Genomic DNA, 23,740 nt, shown 5'->3' with positions numbered 1-23,740 from the left:
TATGGCATGTGTACTTTACATCATATATGGTATGCACTTTACATTATATATGTACTTTACATTATATATGGCATGTGTACTTTACATCATATATGGTATGCACTTTACATTATATATGAACTTTACATCATATATGGCATATGCACTTTACATTATATATGATATATGTACTTTACAATATATATGATATATGTACTTTACATCATATATGGTATACACACTTTACATTATATATGATATATGTACTTTACAATATATATGATATATGTACTTTACATCATATATGGTATATGCACTTTACATTATATATGAACTTTACATCATATATGCACTTTACATCATATATGGTATACGCACTTTACATTATATATGGTATATGTACTTTACAATATATATGATATATGTACTTAACATCATATATGGTACATGTACTTAACATTATATATGGTATATGCACTTTACATCATATAAAATATATCCACTTTGCATCATATATGGTCTATGTACATTACATCATGCTCATCTAGTCATATGGCCACTATGTAGGTTGTCATTGAAGGACAAAACATCTAAATTGTATACAATGTAAGTAGAACAGTGTTTGCCAACTAGTGTGTCTCCCGCTGTTGCAAAACTACAACTTCCAGCATGCCCGGACAGCCTTTGATTTTGCAACAGCTGGAGACACACTAGTTGGCAAATACAGACGTAAAAAGTGGACAGAAATGGTGAAACTAGCAAAATCAGGATGCAATGAGTTAACTCCTAAATCAAGCGTCACCTCATAGCAAAACATTAATGGACATTTTATTTTACATAGCTGCTGTTTTTGTTTTGTTTTGTTTTTTTTTGTTTTTTGTTTTTTTCCCTAAACCCTTTTATTACCATTTGCTCACTGTCACCTATTTAATTAATTTAGGGAAGTTGATATTTGCTCATATTGATTCTTGTGCATTCATTTGTATTTCATTTGTTATGGCGCTGGCATTTTAAGTATCTTTGTGTTGCTCTGTGGCATTGTAAACCGTATATTGAATATGAAATATATGCACATGTAATTTGTATGCTGCGTCTGCATAATATGCCGGAGTTGCAAAAAAAAAAAAATAAGAAGACAGCTTGTCTGAGAATAGAAATGCTCGGAGAAGGAGGAATGAGGACAGGAAACACAGTCGATTATAGGGCGATGATAGCGGGAGTAGAAAAAGGTAGTGGTGGGTGAAAGAAGAATGGGGGGGGGGGGGGGGAACGAGAGCCATGAGATGAAATGGAGTCATGTGTTTCTCATCATAAACGAGGATTTTATCGATATTATTATTATATATTTTTATTCACTGTTATAAACATTTTCAATAGATTTTCACATGCTTTTATTTCAAGTCTGCCTAAGACAAAGAGATAAAATGGTGCCGAAACCAGGAAACTGCAATCTTAAAAAACCTATGCAACCTTGCTTTGTTGCTTATCCCAACAAGGGTGCCTCCAACTGTTGCAAAACGACAACTCCTAGCATGCCGGGACAGCCGAAGGCTGTCCCGGCATGCAAGGAGTTGTCGTTTTGCAACAGCTGGAGGCACCTCGGCTAGGAAACACTGTGGGGTTTGAGAGACATGAGATGAAATGTGTCATGAGATGAAAAGAGTCATGTGTTTTTTTCACTATAAACGAGGATTTTATCAATATTTTTATTATATATTTTTATATACTGTTATAAATATTTTCAATAGAGTTTCATATGCTTTTCTTTCAAGTCTGCCAAAAAGACAAAGAGTTAAAAAAAAAAAAAAAAAAAAGTGCCGAAACCAGGAAACTGCAATCTTAAAAAATGAGTACAAAGCCAGTTTCTTTGGTAGGAAAATGGTAGAAAAGTGCACGACAGGTAGTCTTTTGTATTCCTGACTCCAAAAATATCCCTCCCCCCCCCGGTTCCTCGGTTGTCATTTATCCAGCATCACCTTCTGCCTGGCACTCCATTTAGAGGAAAAGCCTCCGTTCTGCACTGTCATTATTCTAGCAGAGCCATCTGTCCCCGCAGCGATGAAAACTCTGATTGCTCCGTGATGGCCTTAACCCACCATCCGCTCTGCATACCGGAGAGGAGCGCGCTCGCCGTCAATACTTTATCATCGCTTTAAAGGTCAACTGTCCTGTCTGACCTTTTTAACACGTCTCCGGTTTACATGGAGACAGATGTATCAATTGTTCAATATGTCTTCTCTACCCACTGCCCTGTGGAGTGACAGCACCACACATGGTCATTTGAGTGACACCTTAGATCAGTGTTTCCCAACGAGGGTGCATCCAGTTGGTGCAAAACTACAACTCCTAGCATGCTCGGACAGCCCTCGGTCTGCACCGTCATTCTCAAGACCAGTTGAGTGACACCTTAGATCAGGGTTTCCCAACCAGGGTGCCTTCAGCTGGTGCAAAACTATAACTACAGCCTTCAGTCTGCACCGCCATTCTCTAGACTGGTTGAGTGACACCTTAAATCAATGTTTCCCAAACAGGGTGCTTTCAGCTGTTCAAAACTACAACTCCAAGCATTCCCAGACAGCCTTCGGTCAGCACCGCCATTCTCAAAATCGGTTAAGTGACTCCTTAGGGGCAGGGTCACACAGAATGGATCTGCAGCGTATTTTACGGAGCAACCGCGATCTCTCAGTACACTGCGCATGTTCGTGGTGACTCGCGAGTCCCTGTGTGGCTGCTAGGAAAGGCCCATTGTTGCTGCGAGCAGGACACAGGGGGGAGAGCTGGAGGCACGATATATGGTCAGGTCATCGATGGATCCGCAGGGTAAAATATGCTGGGGATCTGTAACATGTGACTCTTCCCTAGAACGTGTTTCCCAACCAGGGTGCCTCCAGCACCCTGGTTGGGATATCAACAAAGCAATTAAAGTATAGGTTGAGTAGGAGCCACACCGAGCCCTCTTAAGGCAAGACGACATATCAATGATGAGGGACCACACAAAGAACGGGGGGAGGGGGGGGAAGGGCATGCTAAGAGAAGTAGTTTTACAACAGCTGGAGGCAGCCTGGTTGGGAAACATTGTTCTAAGGTGTCACTCAACTGGTCTTGAGAATGGCGGTGTAGAACGAAGACTGTCTGGGCATGCTAGGAATTGTAGTTTTGCAACAGCTGGAGGCACCCAGGTTGGGACCGCAACAAGGCAATGAATGCATAGGTTATGTAATAGCCACATCAAGCCCTCCTAAGGCAAGACGACAAGTCAATGCAGGGGGACCACACAAAAAACGGGGGGGGGGGGGGTGACACGGAATGACAGCTGCACATTTTATGATAAGGAGTGGGTGGAGATCCAGACAGGTGCACAATGAGAGATTACTGTGCTATACGCCGTTCACTGGGAAAAGCACAAAGAATGTAAAGCAAGGGAAAAACCATGCACGTGTGTGCTGCCCTATTATGAGTGATCGGGTTCCTTGTGGCTATAATAGATGCTAAATTATTAACAGATAATTACATCGCTTAGCTGCTAATAAAATATTAAGACACACTTGTCCCCAAAGAGGCAAGGTGCCAGTGAAATATCCCAGTAATGAATAGCTGAGGGGAAACTAGGAAGGAGGACGCTACATGTCACAATTTTCAGGGTAACCCCTTCACTGCCGGGGCAAACCAGGAACACACAATTAGTCTTCTGCTTCCGAAAAGATTATTTATTTGTGTCATATGATTTATTAGTGTAGGTTCTCATATAAAATTTTTTTATTGCTTTTACAAAATGGTATATACAACAGGTGTATAGGGGGAAGAGTCTGTGTGCTTATTAACCCCTCCTAACAGTTATGTGTATCTAGATCATGAATAAGGGCTAGAGTAGCCTGAAACCCGTCGATCTTTATCTCTTTTCCTTTTTCCATTGTCTATTTTTATTCACATGTTCACATGGCACATAAGGGCTAAATATCGAGCTCGCTTGTCACACAGCCCGACACGGCTGCCGGCACCTGTCCAGGCTGGAGTCTATAAGTTGGTCAGCACTTCCGTTAATGGTGGTGCACACGGTGGATCAGGTCTAGAAACAGTGTAAATAAAGTCCCAGCACTCACTAAGTATATTCAGAAAGAAGGAGCTTTATTGCATATCCTTTGAATTAATTTGAAAACATATGCAATAAAGCTACTTATTCTTGAATATATACATAGTGAGTGCTGGGACTTTATTTACACTGTCCTGGATGGAGTGGCTGTTGCACAAAACTGTGCACCTAGAATACCACGCCTTAACCATGCCCACAAAATGCCGACTGGATTAGCCTGAAAAGAAGTGATATATTCTGGTGAAAGTCGCATCACAAATGGGGTGAATGTGGTGCACTATGAGTTTGCAAAAATATAGCCGATATGGACCTTGAGAAATGACCCCCAAAGTGTGTTTTGTTTTTATTTCCCCAGTGTGACTGCATCCTGGCAGTCTAACTCCCTCCACGCTGCGGTCGAAAGCAACCATGATATGCAATGTATTTGACAGAGGGAAGGAGCTGGAATCACAGGGTGTTGATCCTGAAGATGGCTGCCAGGGCCCTGACAAAGGCCCCCAGGTCTGCCCTCAGCATCTTCCTGTATTATGGAGTGTCAGAGACACATCCTCATACTCTGCCTGTCAGTGTAACACTGACAGACAGTAAGATATTTCCAGGCTTTAGAATACTATGTATCAGGAGACCAAGTAAATAAATAAATATATGAATATCTAAATAAATAAATGCATACAAAACAAAACACATTTAATAAAATGATATTACAATGACCTGTTAATTCTGCATTTCTGCAGTATGTTAGAGGTTTCCATCAGCACCATGTCAAAAAAAAGGGATGCCAACGTGTACTATAGCACCTGCATTTATTTCAGTGGCTCAAACTGAGTCACCTAGTGACTAGTGACTCAATTAGGGCTGCTTCCCCCCAATTATGCTCTAATTTGGCTGGACACAATAGCACAGCAGACAACATTATTGTGAAATTGTGACACTTGGGCCTGGAGTGTAATACTGTTGCCCAGAGTGTCATACTGAGGCAGGACATTGTCATGGCCAGTGATTGGCTGAGCGGGGTTCTGATTCTCTGGGACTCTCTGGTTTAGTATTTCATATATTGTGCAATAAGCAAAGTTGTAGAAAAAAAAACTCCCACCAGATAACCCCTTTAACCTTATTACAGTATTAACTTCTGAGCTATGGCTTTGGGTTCAAAAGTTCCTGGTTGAGCTTCATATCTGCTCCTCAGTAGTTGCCTCAGAAAAAACATCATAGTCACCCTTAGGTCCATGAGGACCATTTCTTTAGAACGTAAAAGTCTTGTTTACAAAAATCTCTAACCACTTAAAGGCATAGTCTAGTGAAACAATAAGTCTCTAGAAAATCACCTGCCACTGTTCCGGGATAATCAATTCATTTATCTTATGGTCATGTGTAGAGTGCCATACACACTAGCATCCTGGTGATGGTGCTCTCGCTGCAAAGTCACTACATAAGCATCCTTAAAAAGAGACAAAAAGAAGATGTGGATCACTCACCTTCATTCCAATGCTGTGTGATTTATTCGATAAAAGGTGGCTATACATAGACAGTTGGTTTGGCAGGGCAGTGGATAACAGGGAACCCTGTCCGAAGTGACGGCGCCGTTTCACACCCTCTGGGTGTGTCTTCGGGCCCCGAATTGACAAATTGATCAAATCCAGGCCTGAAGAAACGCCCAGAGGGCATGAAACAGCGCCGGCGCTTCGGACGGGGCTCCCTGTTATCCACTGCCCTGCCATACCAACTGTCTATGTATAGCCAACTTTTATCGAATAAATCACACAGCATTGGAACGAAGGTGAGTGATCCGCGTCTTCTTTTCGTCTCTTTTTAAGGTTGCTTATGTAGTCTAGTGAAAAGTATCTTCAGTCTGTTGTGGCTGGGCTGCAAAAAAAAAGAAAAGAAAAGAAACTTTAACCCCTTAAGGACCAAGCCCGTTTTCACCTTAAAGACCAGGCCATTCTTCTTTTTGCACTTAAGTTTTTTCCTCCTCTCCTTCCAAAAATCCTACAGTTTTCGATTTTTCACCTACAGACCCATATAAAGGCTTTTTTTTTGTACCAACAATTGTATTTTGTAATGACATCAATCATTTAATAACAAAATCTACCGCAAAATCAAAAAAAATATATTTGTGTTTTGAAATTGAAAAAAAAAGCGCCATTTTGAAACTTTCTGGGGCTTCCGTTTCCATGCAGTGCAATTTTCAGTAAAAATTACACCTTATCTTTATTCTATAGGTCCATACGGTTACAAGGATATCCAATTTATGTAGGTTTTATTTTATTTTACTACTTTAAAAAAAAAATCCTAACTACATGCACCAAAATTAGTATGTTCATAATTGTCATCTTCTGACCCCTATAACTTTTTTATTTTTTCGCATGTCTCCCATAGGGGGCTAAAACATGCAATTTTCTGATTTGCATATACAGGCTTGGAGCAGCAGATTGTCGAATAGACGACGAAGAGGCAGTGGAGGACCCTCTCATCGTCCGGTAAGCTGATCGGGACATCAACGATTATGTCGCGATAGTCCTGATCAGCTCCGCTGAGCTGCTGGGACAGTTTCACTTTCATTTTAGATGCTGCAATCAACTTTGATCGCGGCATCTAAAGTGTTAATGCCCGGCATCAGCCCGATCGGCAGTGACCGGCATTACCCGTGGGCAGTGGCTGACCATAGCAACCGGTACCCATGGGGTTTAACCCCTTCTCCGCTGGTGAGAATTGTTAAAACCCCGCAAACGGGATCAGGGAGTACAGGTATGCCCTGTGTCCTTAAGTACCAGGACATCAGTGCGTACCTGTATGCCCTGTGTCCTGAATTGGTTAAAGGGGTATTCCAGGATTTTTTTTTTATTTCACTATGCTACAGGGGCTGTAAAGTAGTTCATAATATAGTGTCTATACTTGTGTGTGACTGTTTTCTCACAATTTTTCTGTGATTATCGCCCCAATATTTGTTTTTAACAGCATACAAAATTACTCATGTTTCAGGATTTTCCAGGTTGCAGTGCGTCCAGACCTGAAATCACTAGTCAGATGGTCAGATGGACCTGTTCTGCTTCAGTTTTGCAACAGCTGTAGGCCTCCTGGTTAGAAAACACTGTGTTTCAATGGGCATGGTGGCTGATGTGTGGAAGGGAGCAAAGTGACCTCATACTTGCAAGCATGGAACTGTGGGATGTGTAATTTAGAGAACGAAATCCAACAGGAAATACCCAGTTCTGGCAGGTATGTACTAAAATCACCTTATGGTGGATAACCCCTTTAACTCACCTTCCTCCGTTCCCCCATAGCACCGCTACAGCTGCTCTGTCCTCCGGTCCGGTCTTCTCCTCTGTGCATGGATCGTCACACTGTGCTCAGCCTATCATTGGCCGAGAAAGGATAGTGATAGGCTGAGCGCAGTGTGACGATACATGCACACGGAAGAAGGAAGAGGCTCGAACCGGAGGACAAAGCAGCTGTAGCGGTGCTATGGGGGAATGGAGGAAGATGAGTTAAAGTTTGCTTTCTTTCTTTTTTTTTTTTTTTTGCAGCCCAGGCACAACAGACTGAAGATACTTTTCACTAGAGTATGCCTCTAACGGGCAGTATAATAGTTCAAGGGATGTCTCCTCTGCTTCTCATGCTTGAGACCCAGGTTCAATTCTCCTAAGATCACTTTATAAATGTAATTTCAGCGGTAGAAAAAGTGCTTCAGCTGAGAATCCGTACTGACTTAAAGTAGGTTTTGCTATAATCAACTGCCCCACCAGACAAGTCTTAGGCTGGGTTCACATCACGGCAGGGGAGAGCTAAAACCTTGCGCTCCCGTATGCCTTTCTATGCGCTCCCATATGTAATGCATTTCAATAAGTCGGCCGGAGGGAAACGTTCGGTCCGGTCGGCTTCTTTTTGCGCCGTATGCGCTTTTACAACCGGACCTAGTTTTAGGTGTGGGAAAAAAGCTTGTACGGTACAAAAATGAGCCGACCGGACCGAATGTCTCCCTCCGGCCGGCTCATTGAAATGAATTACATACGGGAGCGCATACGAAGGTTTACGGGAGCGCAAGGTTTTAGCTCCCCCAGCCGTATGCGCTCCCGTATGGGAGAAAACATGATGTGAACCCAGCCTTATAATTCTGTATAGCTGCATATTCCAAACAATATGTCTCCAGCTGGTACAAAACTACAACTCCCAGTATGCTTGGACAGCCACATAGGCACACTCTTTGGAAAACACCGATGTATATACTATTTAGCGCCCCAACCTAATAGGGATATTGAGCTACTATTCCTCAGAGCCCAGACATCTAGCAAGTGTTTATTAGAAGGAAAGTGCATCTGCATGCAGAAACCTTCAAGAAGGAGAAGTCATAAATATTATACTAACTTATATCTGCCAGAAGAAAAATCTTCCAAAAATAACTTAATTTATAGAAAGGCTCCAGTATTGTTGTTGTTCATACTATTGTGCATTGTAACAAACAGTGTGGACCTCATGCATTAAAGAGTTACTCCGCTACCCAGCCTCTGGAACATTGAGCTCTGAACACTGTGTGCGGGCTTCCTTGTTCACTCCCGCCCCCTCGTGACATCACACTCCGTCATGTGACATCATGTCCCTCCCCCTCAATTCAAGTCGATGGGAGGGGGAGTGACGGCCGTCGTGTCCCCTTCCCATAGACTTTCCTTGAGGGGGCAGGCCGTGATATCACGAGGGAGAGGGCGTCAACGCAGAAGCCCGCACACAGTGTTCAGAACTCAATGTTCCGGACACTGGGGAGCGGAATAACCCTTTAAATCTGTGGTAGAGGAAGTTGTTTTGTTATACACGGTAATCAATTACAGTTCTTGTTTTATTTTCTCAGCATAGTCCATAAGGTAAAGCACAAACATTGATGAGTTTCTATAGACAATGACGATGACCATATACAATAGATAATTGTATATTAACACTTTAGTGTGCATGGGGAGGCCCATGTTCCCGCCAGTGTCTGCTGTCAGGAAAAACAAAGGACCAGGTATGGCCTGTTGGATTACAATATACCAGAACTTCGTTCATTTGGCATATAAGTGTTGCCAGAGGTGTCACTGGTGAAATAAATATACAGGGTTGGCCCAGTCTACTCTATATAGGCCCAGATTTATCAAAACTGGAGTGATCATTTCGGAGCCACCAATCACAGCTCAGCTAACGAGCTCTGATAAAACGAAAGCTGAGCTGTGATTGGTTGCTATTGGAAAATCAATCCACGTTTTACTATCAGATAGTTTGGTAAATCTGGGCCTTTATGTTTACATAGGAACCATTGGTGAAACAGCTCCAGTTATCTTTCATAGTAAGATTACTAAGGGTCTATTCACACGGCAGAATTTCCGCTCATCTGCCCCAATTCCGCTTCTGCTTGTGTGAATTTTGTGCTGAATTGGTGCGGAATCCAATTTGAAACTCTGCAGAAGTGTGAATGGGAGTGTGGACTCCTATAGAAGTGTATTGGGCTTTCATTTGAGGAGGAATTCCGCTTGAGTAAATTCTGCCGTGTGAATAGAGGCTAGGTTCACACTACGGAATTTGTAAAGCGGAATTTGTGGACGGAAAATCCCAAGTATGGGTGTACTTGTGGAAAACATTGCAGTCCATTGGAGACTGCAGTGTCCGCGTGGTCCTAGCGCCGACTGATTCAGTCAACACCGGCCTCACTCGGTATCTTCGGGCAGGAATTTTCTGCCTGGAGATTCCGTAGTGTGAACCTAGCCTAAGGCTCTGAGACATTATATACACTCGGTCTGTTTACTATAGCAAAGGCTCCAGTTGGCACTCAATACTGGTCTAATGTAAGAGTGGTGTCCCGGTACCATATTATATACGTTACCTGTCCCTAGGACGTCGGGGTCCCTCTGTTGTAGATTCCCCCTAGTCACATTTAGTCTATAACTATATAGCAGTTCTAGTCAATATAAGTATAAGGATAAATATGTATATATTTAGTTATCTACCTTTTCGGAGCGTAGCAGGACCTGCAGGTCACGTGAATAGGTTGAAACTCTATGGTTTTGCTTTAGGATCTTTGGAGGTTCCCGTGACGTGTTCACCCACAATGCACTGTAACGGTGAGTGACAGTCATTACGGACCAATCCAAAGCGGCCGGCCCCTGCCCATATAAGGGACCCGCGCCATCTTGATCCCTCTCTTGAGTTGCTGACTCTGAAAGAAGTAGGACCTCCGCAGCTTACAAGACAAATTACTAGGCCAAAGCCTTGCGGCCTCGGCCTCTAACATAGCGGATAGACTAAGCAATTCCCCGCTACTCACCGCAAGATCACTGGACCTAATTACTCCCCTAAATCCTGCGGATCTCTGCTATACAATTCTTCAAAAGCTAAATTGGGCTTATCTGATCCCAACCGACTGTCAATCGCTGCTCAGCTATATGTAAGAGACTTTATTATCTGGACTGTTACTATTACTACATGTACAGAAAATCTTCAGTAAAAGTTCCTGCAAGTTTTCAGTTAACAGTGGTTGTGGACAATCCTTTATTTCTGCATCACCTATTGCTCTTGGGAAGGGTGGCAATAGGCCTATCAAGAACACAGCATTTAACCCTCACCCTGGCATCACGAGTGACAAGGGTTAACAGCACCCTTAACTATTCTGCACAACGACACCCTAAACACCCTGCACTCCCACAAGACGATACTGTCCGCCACCATATAAGCAATATAATAGGTTGTCTAAACATTCAAATATATCAAACAGCCTGAGCCATTGTGATAGATCTGACACATTATTAGACTGGCTAATGGAAGTTTACAATGTCTAAGTCAGTGTTTCCCAACCAGGGTGCCTCCAGCTGTTGCAAAACTACAACCCCCAGCATGTCCGGTCAGCCGTTGGCAGTATTAGACAGTATTAGGCTAGGTTCACATCTGTATTGTATTCTCCATTCAACTGCTCCATCATTGAAGGTGAAGAAAATAAAATAGAGCCAGAGGATCCGCACCAATGGAGCCAGATGGATCCCATTGACTTTAATGGACTCTGTTGGGTTATCCAGCTTGGTATCCAACATTTCAGCTTATCAGATACCTAAGCTCAGTGTTTCCCAATCAGTGTGCCTCCAACACACACCATAATTGGATCCAGCATGTGCAGTTAAAAATTCCTCAATTTATAGAAGGTGTCCATGCATTACATATAAAATCTAGCAGCAGGAACACCAACCCATTTCTGGTGTCTGGGCACCTTTAACCTGTTGGGGACAAAGGGTGTATGGATACGCTCTTGCGTCCTGGTACTTAAGGACAAAGGGCGTATCCATATGCCCGTGGGAATTTTGGTCCCCGCCACACGCCGGGCGGGGATCGGACCAGGGTGAATGCTGATATCTATCAGCAGGCACCCCGTGCAAATGCCCAGGGGGGTCACCAGACCCCCCCATGTCGGCGATCGGCGCAAATCGCAAGTGAATTCACACTTGCGATTTGCGCCGATTCCGGGTCATTACGGATCTATGGTGACCCGGTGACCCGGAATAGAAGGGGTTGTCTAAGATACCTACGATCCCCCTGAAGAGATAGGAGGGAGGTGGCAGGGGTGCCACCCCTCCTATCCCTGCTATTGGTGGTCTAGACGCGACCACCAATAGCAGATCGGGGGGCGGAGGGGTTTACTTTCGTTTTCGAAGGGGACCGAACGCCGAAGGTCCACTTACCCCTCCGGTAACTGCAAATCCCAGCATGCCCAAACAGCAAGCAGCTGTCTCACCATGCTGGGAGTTGTAGTTGTATAAATTCCAGCTGTTGCATAACTACATCTCCCAGCATGCCCTTCGGCGATTAGTACATGCTGGGAGTTGTAGATTTTGCAACAGCTGGAGGCACACTGGTTGGAAAATTCTGAGTTAGGTAACAGAACCTAACTGAAGGTTTTCCAACCGGTGTGCCTCCAGCTGTTGCAAAAGTACAACTCCCAGCATGCACGGTATGTCAGTACATGCTGGGAGTTGTAGTTTTGCAACAGCTGGAGGCACACTGGTTGGAAAATACTGAGTTAGGTAACAGAACTTAACTGAAGGTTTTCCAACCAGTGTGCCTCCAGCTGTTGAAAAAGTACAACTCCCAGCATCCACTGTCAGTGCATGCTGGGAGTTGTGGTTTTGAAACAGCTGGAGGTTTGCCCCCCCCCCCATGTGAACCTACAGGGTACATTCACACGGGCAGGTTTACAGTAAGTTCCCTGCTTCAAGTTTGGTCTGCGGCAAATTTTTTGCCGCAGCTCAAACTCCTAGCGGGAAACTCACCGTAACCCGACAGTGCAAATGTCCCCTAAAAACACTACATTACACTAACACATAATAAAGAGTAAAACACTACATATACATCCCCTTACACTGTCCCCTTCCCCCCCCCCCCCCCAATAAAAATGAAAAACGTATTGTACGGCAGTGTTACCAAAACGGAGCCTCCAGCTGTTGCAAAACAACAACTCCCAGCATTTCTGGACAGCCACTGACTGTCCAGGCATGCTAGGAGTTAAGCAACAGCTGGAGGCACCCTGTTTGGGAATCACTGGCATAAAATACCCCTATGTCCACCCCTATGCAATTCCTAACTTAGTCCTCAAATGCGCATGGCGCTCTCTCATTTTGGAGCCCTGTCGCATTTCAAGGAAACAGTTTAGAGTCACATATGGGGTATTTACGTGATTGGGAGAAATTGCACTACAAATTTTGGGGGGCTTTTTCTCCTTTTACCCCTTATGAAAATGAAAAGTTGGGGGTTACACCTGCCTGTTAGTGTAAAAAAAAAAATTTTACACTAACATGCTGGTGTTGCCCCATACTTTTTTATTTTCACAGGCAGTAAAAGGAAAAAAAGACCCCCAAAATTAGTAACGCAATTTCTCCTGAGTACGGAAATACCCCATATGTGGGCGTCAAATGCTCTGCGGGTGCACAACAAGGCTCAGGAGTGAGAGCACATCATGTACATTTGAGGCCTAAATTGGTGATTTGCACAGGGGTGGCTGATTTTACAGTGGTTCTGACATAAACGCAAAAACATAAATACCCACATGTGACCCCATTTTGGAAACTACACCCCCCACGGAACGTAACAAGGGGTATAGTGAGCCTGAACACCCCACAGGTGTTTGACGAATTTTCATTAAATTTGGATGGGAAAATGAAAAAAAAAATGTTTTCACTAAAATGCTGGTGTTACCCTAAATTTATCATTTTCACAAGGGAAAATAGGAAAAAAGCCCCCCAAAATTTGTAACCCCATTTCCTCTGAGTAAGAACATACCACATATGTGGATGTAAAGTGCTCTGCGGGCACACTACAATGCTCAGAAGAGTAGGAGCACCATTGAGATTTTGAAGAGAAAATGTGTCCGGAATTGAAGGCCACATGAGTTTACAAAGCCCCCATAGTGCCAGAACAATGGACCCCCCCCCACATGTGACCCCTTTTGGAAACTACACCCCTCGTGTAATGTAATAAGGGGTACAGTGAGCATTTATGCCCCACATGTGTCTGACAGATTTTTGGAACAGTGGTCTGTGAAAATGAAAAATTTAATTTTTCATTTGCACAGTCCCCTGTTCCAAAGATCTGTCAAACGCCAGTGGGGTGTAAATACTCACTGCACCCCTTATTAAATTCTGTGAGGGGTGTAGTTTTTAAAATGGGGTCACATGTGGGGGGGTCCACTGTTCTGGCACCACAAGGGGCTTTGTAAACGCACATGGCCCCTGACTACCATTCCAAACGAATTCTCTTTTCAAAAGCTCAATGGCGCTCCTCCTCTTCTGAGCATTGTATTTCGCCCGCAGAGCATTTTACGTCCTAACATGGGGTATTTCCATACTCAGAAGAGATGGGGTTACAAATTTTGGGGGGCATTCTCTCCCATAACCCTTTATAAAAAATGGTAAATTTGGGGAAGAAACTGCACTTTAGTGAAATTTTTTTTTTTTCATTTACACATCCGATTTTAACGAAAAGTTGTCAAACACCTGCGTGGTGTTAAGGCTCACTGGACCCCTTGTTACGTGCCTTCAGGGGTGTAGTTTCCAAAATGGTATGCCCTGTGGGGTTTTCTGCTGTTCTGGCACCATAGGGGCTTCGTAAATGTGACATGCCCCCCAAAAACCATTTCAGCAAAATTCACTCTCCAAAATCCCATTGTTGCTCCTTCCCTTCTGAGCCCTCTACTGCGCCCGCCAAACACTTGACATAAACATATGAGGTATTTCCTTACTTGAGAGAAATTGGGTTACAAATTTTTGGAGGCTTTTTCTCCTATTACCACTTGTAAAAATTCAAAAACTGGGTCTACAAGAACATGAGAGTGTAAAAAATGAAGATTTTGAATTCTCTCCTTCACTTTGCTGCTATTCCTGTGAAACACCTAAAGGGTTAACAAACTTACTGAATGTCATTTTGGATACTTTGAGGGGTGTAGTTTTTATAATTGGGTCATTTGTGGGGTATTTCTCATATGAAGGCCCTTCAAATCCACTTCAAAACTTAAAAAATGTTGTGAAAAATTGGAAAATTGCTGCTGAACTTTAAAGCCCTCTGATGTCTTCCAAAAGTAAAAACATGTAAACTTTATGATGCAAATATAAAGTAGACATATTGTATATGTGAATCAATGTATAATTTATTTGGAATGTCTATTTTCCTTACAAGCAGAGAGCTTCAAAGTTAGAAAAATGCAACATTTTCAAATTGTTCATCAACTTTTTGAATTTTTCCCCAAGAAATGATGCAAGTATCGACAAAAATTTACCACTACCATAAAGTAGAATATGTCACGAAAAAACATTCTCGGAATCAAATTTATAAGTAAAAGCATCCCAGAGATATTAATGCTTAAAGTGACAGTGGTCAGATTTGCAAAAAATGCTCCCGTCCTTAGGGTCATAATGGGCTCCGTCCCCAAGGGATTAATTATGGCTTAATCAAAGGCTGTCCGAGCATTCTGGGGGGTTCTGTTTGCAACAGCTGGAGGCACACTCGTTTGGAAAGACTGTCTAAAATCCACATATGGAAGTTTTCAGACCCCCTGTTATCTTCAGATTGGCATCTGACTCCTAGCACTCTGGCCTCCATTTTCTAAGACATACTCGTCTTGGCAGTTCAGTCATATACCAGCCACAGCAGTGTCCTGATTGCCTGTGATTGGCTGAGCGGGCCGTCACTGCGTTAGCCAGTTCATCTTGCAAGATGGGGGCCAGACCGCTCAGCGGGAAGAGTCGGGAGCCATTCTAGTGATTGTGGGGTACCCTGCAGCTATACACCCCCACTCCTGCCCCCGATCAGACACTTAACCCCCATCCTGGGAGGAGGGGTGCTGTAGATTTTGAGAAGAGAACCCTAACGTTTTGTATAACTTCATATTTATATTTTCATGGTTGCTGTAGCCAAGGTGATGGTCGATCTATTAATCTTACTTTGTGTATTCACAGCATTGTACAGGGACCATTACAAGCCTGGAAATGGATGTTTGTTTGTAAAATGCCCAAGGACTGCATCCAGCCCCAAGGCCGCTTTGACCTTCAATCCTGACAGAGCCTGCGTTGAGGACGACTTTCATTAAGTAGGGGGGTTTGTAGTGTCCCAGTACAGGACATGGTCCTGCACTACACTTAGGCCCTGTCAGGGTGAGTCCCTCAGTGACCTGGTGGCTCTCCTGCAGTGTCTCCTCTGCTGTTACTTTATTGTTATTTATTGTACTATATATATAGTCAGTATACTAATGTATAGACAGTATAAGGGACCTTTGGAGGACTAATATAATTGTCTAAAGATATTACATGGTATGTTTATGTTACCCAGAGGGCACCTGCTGAACACATGACCCGCAGCTTGACCTATGGGCTTCTAGTAGAACCCCCCTTTATAAGGAAGGGAGGCGCTGCAATCTGCCTCTTTTGCTCTCTTCCTAGTGGGGTACAGTCAAGACCAGATGTCTCAGTGCTAGTGTCCAGCTACCTGGAAGGCCTCAAATCTAACGTCACTTCCAGTAAGTCAAGTCTATGTCTGCTGTCGCTACCTACAGTCCAGTCAAGCCTAAAGTCAATTATCTAACGTCTATTACAAGTTAATTGGTCCCAGCGAGCTGCAAGGTCCTTCTGTGGTCCTGGCCCCCTCTCTGGGGTTCTGGCGGAGCTGTAGAGACTATAACAACTGTCTGACCTCAGTAAAGCCTCCGTTAAAGCATAACCTGGTCGTGGACTCTTATTTCACTGCCTAGCCTATCATCTTCCATGTTTGAAGATGGTAAATAACTGTGGTGAGCCACGGTAAATGGCGGGACCATGGGGTGTAGCGGTGTAGGTGGATGGGGCAAGATGGTATCAACCCCAGGGGCAAGGTGTTATTAACCCCTAATGTTCATGACGCCAGAGGGTTTTTTGGGTATCGGGAACCACCCAAACGGTATCTCCACTATCCCAATGGCTAGGCAGTGAAATGAGAGTCCACGACCAGGTTAGGGTTTAACAGAGGCTTTACTGAGGTCAGACAATTGTTATAGTCTCTATAGCTCGGCCAGAATCCCAGAGAAGTGGCCAGGAACACAGAAGGATCTCGCAGCTCGCTGGGACCAATTATACTTGTAATAAACTTTAGAATCTTGACTTTAGGCTTGACTGGACTGTAGGCAGTGACAGCAGACATAGACTTGACTTATTGGAAGTGACGGTAGATTTGAGGCCTTCCAGGTAGCTGGACACTAGCACTGAGACATCTGGTCTTGACTGTACCCCACTAGGAAGAGAGCAAAAGAGGCAGATTGCAGCACCTCCCTTCCTTATAAAGGGGGGCTGTACTAGAAGCCCATAGGTCAAGCTGCGGGTCATGTGTAAGCTGGTGCCCTCTGGGTAACATAAACATAACATGTAACATCTCACAGGTCCTTTAGATAATTAAATTTGTCCTCCAAAGGTCCTTTATACTGTCTATACATTAGTATACTGACGATACATATAGTACAATAAATAACATTAAAGTAACAACAGGGGAGACACTGCAGGAGAGCCCCTAGGTCACTGAGGGACTCAACCTGACAGGGCCTAAGTGTAGTGCAGGACCGTGTCCTGTACTGGGACATTACATAACCATAACTGTCTGTTCTGACCTCTTTAGTCTTATCCAGGAGTATTTTGCCTCCCTGCCTTCACACATATATGTCCTCAACTAAATAGCATCACTTTTATATAAGCAGAAACTTTGACATTTGTATAGCTGGAGACTATTGTTCTGTAGGCTGAAATGTATTTGTTGAATCACTATGTATATATAAGGTTGAGTGGTAAAAGTGTGTGAGCTGTGCGGAATATTACCTTTGTGCAATTCAATAGAAGATATGCAGGCGTTCTGCTGTTTAGATGTGCCCTCCCCATTATTACTTACCTTGCTTGTCCTTTCTTTTCTACATTCATGGTCTAGATTACAACTATTAACTGCATATTAGTTTAGGTGTCTCTCACACTCTCATACATTCTCATAGACTTACATTGGGAGTGTGTCTCGATCATGTAACATGAAGACGAAAAAAAAGGGCTGAGCGTTAACTTCTCCTGGCTCGTTCTCTTGATCGGTGGAAGTGTGAACACTCACCCCCCCCCCCCCCCCCCCCCGCAGATCAAAACTTTTGACAACATGTCTCTAGGACATGTCGAAAGCTTTCTTCTAATGAGAACTAAGCCCATTTTAAGGAGTGCTCTATATTATAAAATTGGTCCATGGACGGTTTATGTACAAAAATCTTAAAGGCTTTAACGGTAAATTCTTGTGTCTCTGATTTTACACAGAATCCTAAAGAATTTTCTAGAGAATCTATATAGCAGAAAAAAATGTGTGATCCATTCCATAGTACAGTCACAAAGCACATAGATCCATAGTGTAGAAAATAAATTGGCACTCACCCGGTCCAAAAAAATATGCTTTTTTTTATTTCACATGCGGTACATTGCAAAGCAAACATGGTACTTGTGTTGCACATTTAGCCTGCGGACGTTTTGCGTGCCTCCTACACTTTCTCAAGGCCTTAAAGGGGTATTCCGCTGCCCTGGCGTTCGGAAGATTTTGTTCCGAATGCTGAGTGCGGGCGACGGGGGTTGTGACATCATGGCTGCGCCCCTCATGAGGTCACGCCATGCCCCCTCAATAAAAGTCTACGGGAGTAAACTTCGGCAGCATTTCCGAAATTTCTCCATGGAATTCCACCTAAGTGTTGTAGTCATTCAATGGGTTTCCTGGACTTTAAAGAGGTACTCCAACCCCAAGACATCTTATGTTATTGAGGGGGCGTGGCTGTGATGTCATGAGCCTCTGGCGCTGAACCCGACGCGCTAAATGAATGCTGGGTGCAGCAGGGAGATCGCGGGGGTCCTTTGGATAGAGGAATAAGATGTCTGATTACAGGGGTCCCACCGCTGGGAACCCCTGCGATCTCTCTGCTGCAACCGCTGTTCGTTTAGAGTGTCGGATGCAGCGCCGAAGGCTCGTGACATCACAGCCGCGCCCGCTCGTGATGTCACGGCCACATCACCTCAATGCAAGTCTATGGGAGGGGGCATGACAGCCATCACGCCCCTTCCCATTGACTTGCATTGAGGGGGCGTGGCTGTGATGTCACGAGCCTCCGCCCCGCATCACCAGTCATCCGGCACAGAGCGAAGTTCACTCTGTGCACTGGATGTCTGGGATGCCATAGCCGAGATCGCAGAGGTCCCAGCGACTGGACCTCCGCGGTCAGACATCTTATCCCCTATCCTTTGGATAGGGGACAAGATGTCTAGGAGCGGAGTATCCCTTTAAATTGTCTGATTCTCAGTACCCACTCTTATAAAAGATCAAAGGGGCAGCAACACTGGCTGGTGTTTGTCATGGTGCACTGTAGTACCCAGAAAAAATGTGCTACACCTCAGTACTGCAGGGCAGTCATTGTATAAATGTTGATGAATGTCGCTTTTCTGGATACTGCAAAGCCAGGCGCTCAGGGGAGGGTGGGGACACTGACAGAACCCTAATTTTGGCACATCGATATTGTAACATAATTAAAAATCCCAGAGAGCCACAAATATGTCACCTAGTTTAATTATGTTTGCACATTACCCAAAATTTACCGAGGTGAGATTTGATTTGCTGCAGACAGATAAGTTAATATGTGTATTGCCGCAAATGTATCCAGACATTGTTACCTTGTTTTCCTTTCCTGTTCATTCTATTCTTTGTCTTTCTACATAATCAGCAAGAAGCGGTAAGTAGTGAGGTGATAGAAAGTGAACCGAAGTTAATGTAATCCTCGCGTGACGGGTAGCACAAGAATAATGGCCGCTGTCTTTGCCTGGTGAGTGATGCTTGGAGTCTGCATCGGCTGCATTTACTCTTCTGCTGCCTGTGTGTTAAGTGTTTATTATCACTATTGTTCACAATAATCTTCTCTGGTCTCCAATTTACTGGCTGCCTCAGTCCTCGATAATAACATAGCTCCCATCCCCGGTCATTTATCTTCCCATGCAACCAATTCGGCCTTGCTATTCTGATGGCCAATATTCTGCATCGCTCATGTAAGCCTCACCCGAACAATCTGTATGGGTGCAAAGGGAAAAAAGGTGGTAAATTCAGTTAAAGGGGAACTCTGGTGAAAAACTATTTTTTTTTTTAATCAACTGGTGCCAGAAAATTTAACAGATTTGTAAATTACTTCTTTTTAAAAATCTTGATCCTTCCAGTACATATCAGCTGCTGTATGCTCCAGAGGAAGTTATGCAGTTCTTTCCAGTCTGACCACAGTGCTCTCTGCTGACACCTCTGTCCATGTCAGGAACTGTCCGGAGCAGGAGCAAATCCCCATAGCAAACCTCTCCTGCTCTGGACAGTTCCTGACATGGACAGAGGTGTCAGAAGAGAGCACTGTTGTCAGACAGAAAATAAATTCAAAAGAAAAAGAACTTCCTCTGTAGTATGCAGAAGCTGATAAGTACTGGAGGGATTAAGATTTTTAAATAGAAGTAATTTACAAATCTGTTTAACTTTCTGGCACCAGCTGATTTAAAAAAAATAAAAATAAAAGGTTTCCAGCAGAATACCCCTTTAAGCGGAAAAAAAAAGGACATATGTAAAGTTTTCTTTTTTGCCAAGAATTTTGGGCACTTCCCCATTCCTACTATTCCTGTGGCTCCAATTTTGGCAGCTTAGCATAGAAGCATACAATAGCAGGACTTTGTAATTTTCTAGGGCAGTGTTTCCCAACCAGTGTGCCTCCGGCTGTTGCAAAACTACAACTTCCAGCATGTCCTGACACACGTTGCCTTTCCGAGCATGCTGAAAGTTGTAGTTTTGCAACAGCTGGAGGAACACTGGTTGGGGAACACTGTTCTTGGGCTATTTATTTCACTGCCCTAGACATGTATCGCAATAGTGAGGCAAAGTGACTTGTTGACATGCACTTGAAATATACAACATATACAGTAGGATACTGTATGGATACATGCTTATACGGTATATGTTACTCACTAGGCCATGCATATTATTTACATGACTTTTTATGTGTCTAGCTTCTGTATTTGGCTCACTAATCCCTCCATTCTGCTGCTTTTTCATTCTGATATCCACTGCTCAGGAAGAAGCATGTCTGAGACAGATAATGAGCCCACCCTCACTCACCATGCATTCACTTCCTCCCTGAGTCTGCTGTGCTGTGCTGGGTCTCTTCATCTAATCACTGCAGGCTGCTCTGTTATCCCCCTCCTCTCCATTTTTTTAGGCAGAAGTCTGATAGACAGGACAGGAGTGAGCACAGAGGAGTGCTAGTAAAGCTAGGACAAAGCTGGGGCAAAGATGATGCTGCAGCCAGACAAGATTGTTTTCTGAATGTATGGGGACCCCTAGTTGTCTTTGAAGTATTTTAGAAAGGTTAATGAGTTGCCAAGATGTGCAACAGATTCTGACAGTGCCCATTTAAGCAAGCTACTGTTTTTTTAAGCATAGTGGGGGGAGATTTATCAAAATCCACATAGAGGAAGAGTGGGGCAGTTGCTCATGGCAACCAATCAGATTGCTTCTTTCATTTTTCACAGGCCTCTTTAAAAATGAAAGAAGCCATCTGGTTGCAATGGGCAACTGCACCGCTCTTCCTCTGCACAGGTCTTGCTAAATCTCCCCCACTGTTTTTGTCAAAAAAGTTAGAATTTTTTTATATAGTAGTGCAATAATAGATAAATATGTAAACAAAGGCATTGTTTTAATCATATTGACCCACAGAATAAAGATAATCTGTATTTTTCCCCAGAAATACAGTGCATTGCGTAAAAACAACCCCCCCCCCCCCCCCCCTTCCAAAAGTTTTTTCCTATTTCCCCCCACACAAATAAGCTTTCGTTTGTTGTGCAGTTTTATGGCAAAATAAAAAGTGTCATTGCAAATAGCAATTGGTCACATAAAACAAATCCAGAGACCCACATAAAGGTCTGTGTATGGAAAAATAAAAGAATCATGGCTGTTTAAGTGCGAGAAGGACAAAATGAAAATGCAAAAATAAAAATTGGCTGCACCCTCAAGGTCAAAACAGACTGTGTCCTTAAAGGGTTACTCCACTGCCCCAGCGTTCGGAACATTTTGTTCTGAACGCTGGGTGCGCGCTGAGGGGGCTGTGAATTCATGGCCATGCCCCTAGTGATACCAAGCCACTCCCCCTCAATGCAAGTCTATGGGAGGGGGCGTGGTAGCTGCCACTCCCCCTCCCATAGACTTGCATTGAGGGGGCATGTCGTGATGTCACAAGGGGTTTGGCCGTGACGTCACGACTGGTAACTTTTCAGGATCAGATATCATGTGTGTACATGATAAGTAGCAACATTTCTTGCCATTATATAGCATGCATATTTTTCACCGGTTTTCTCCTCTGAGAGATTCCATTTCTAGTTCTCAATTGTCCATGAGTGGGAGGAGACTAACCTTTATGGTATCTCCCATAGACTGCACACACAGGAAAATCTGCTCCCCTACTGTATGTGTCTATAACACACCCTCCAAAGCAGCAGAAGCATGAAGAACATTTCAGAGCAGTACTGAACAGGCTAAGCTCCTAAGCATTTTGGTCATTTGGTCAGATCTAATGCTTGCTAAAATTTCCTGTAGTCTCTGAGTCTCCAGCTACTCTGTCCCGTAGAACAAGGATAAGTGCAGCACTGAATTAACCCACAACCTTTTTTCCTTCTCACTTGTCCATGCAGCCTATGTGACGGACCCCTAACTGGGCAAAGGCCCCTACTCTGAACAACTGAAGGACAGACATAAAAAGACAACAGTACCCAGGTCAGAGAGAAAGTCAGGACACAAAAGATTAAACAAAGAACAGTCGAGGGAGCAAAGACAGGTGAACAGCCACCAGATCAACTAACAGAAAGAGCAAGGTCAGGCAGTCCCAACCAAGAAGTCACACAGTACCAAATCCCTAAGCAAAATGGTAATCAGGAGACAAGCCAAAAGGCCAGGAGTACTAAAAGACAGTTAAACAAATGCAGGTATAAGTAGCTTATTCAAGGACAAAACCTCTATCACAGGCAATAAAATGAAGCAAGCCTGTGATTTAAATAACCCACCCCAGGAGGGTGAGGACTACAAGGTCTTTCTCTCTTATCACTTGCCTTTTCTATAGACTTCTTATCATACTTGAGCTGTTTATCAGAGGGATGGAGTACAGAAAAAGAGTCTGATAAGTAGATAAAGAGACTACTAAGATACAGTGCAAGTTTACTATATCCACTTGCACTACGGGTTTATGAAAAATTTGCCAAAACGACAGTGACCATTTAATGGTTTTAATGGGGGTTGGTGACCATCGGGCATGAGATAGAGACGGACGCCAACCAAGTACATAACATAACTTCTCTAGAAAAGCTTCACATGTAAATATTTTCTTTGCTGTTCAAAACCACATCTATTCCAATTGCGTTTGCAATCACTATAATGTCTGATGAAAACTACGGGGAGCCGTTCCGTGCTGTATAACACCTGTTATCTGCAGTCATACTGGAACATTAATATACTTTTAACTACTGTAGAATGTAGGATCCAACCTAGGCACATGTTATTCTGCATTTTGAAAAGCACGTCTCATTCTGGCAGGTCTTTGTTGATTCTCTAGCCTTCGTGTCATTGGTTATATGGCATTAGAGGAGTATAAGATATTTGTCATTTGCCTTTAAAGCTGCATGTCTAGTCTCTGTGGCCCCTTAGCTCACAGTGTTAGGTACAGCATTAGAGTGAACTGTATTAGAGGTATTCCCGCTTGAACAATCTGAGACAATGTTTACCAACCAGGGTGCCAACAGCTTTTGTAAAGGGTATATCTAGGGTTAGGGTTTAGGATTAGGTTCCAGATGGGGTTGCCCTTCTAAGACAGGTAGAGCCTCTGTAGGTACAGGTTCCAGACAGGCTGGCCCTTTTCAGGTCTAGAGTACTCAGGTGGAAAACTTCTTATATATATATATATATTTTTTTTTTTTTTTAATCAACTGGTGCCAGAAAGTTAAACAGATTTGTAAATTACTTCTATTAAAAAATATTAATCCTTCCAGTACCTATTAGGAACTGTCCAGAGCAGCATATGTTTGCTATGGGGATTTTTTCCTACTCTGGACACTTCTTAAAATGGACAGAGGTGTCAGCAGA

General features: G+C 43.5%; 2 long non-coding RNA genes across 6 annotated transcripts in view; one reads left to right on the top strand and one right to left on the bottom strand.

Annotated features, from left to right (window-relative positions):
* The window catches only part of LOC130295532 (uncharacterized), a 116,113-nt gene that overhangs the window by 39,842 nt on the left and 52,531 nt on the right, over positions 1–23,740 (top strand). The window lies entirely within an intron of this gene.
* Positions 18,875–23,740, bottom strand: part of LOC130295533 (uncharacterized) — a 58,901-nt gene continuing 54,035 nt past the window's right edge. For all 5 annotated transcript variants that reach the window (XR_008848886.1, XR_008848889.1, XR_008848887.1 and 2 more), the window contains one exon: positions 18,875–19,652. This is a non-coding gene — a long non-coding RNA (uncharacterized LOC130295533). The remainder of the gene's footprint in view (positions 19,653–23,740) is intronic.

This window comes from Hyla sarda, chromosome 11 (genome assembly GCF_029499605.1).
Source record: "Hyla sarda isolate aHylSar1 chromosome 11, aHylSar1.hap1, whole genome shotgun sequence".
In the NCBI taxonomy this organism is placed as follows: domain Eukaryota; kingdom Metazoa; phylum Chordata; class Amphibia; order Anura; family Hylidae; genus Hyla; species Hyla sarda.
This window is presented reverse-complemented; position numbering and strand designations above follow the sequence as displayed.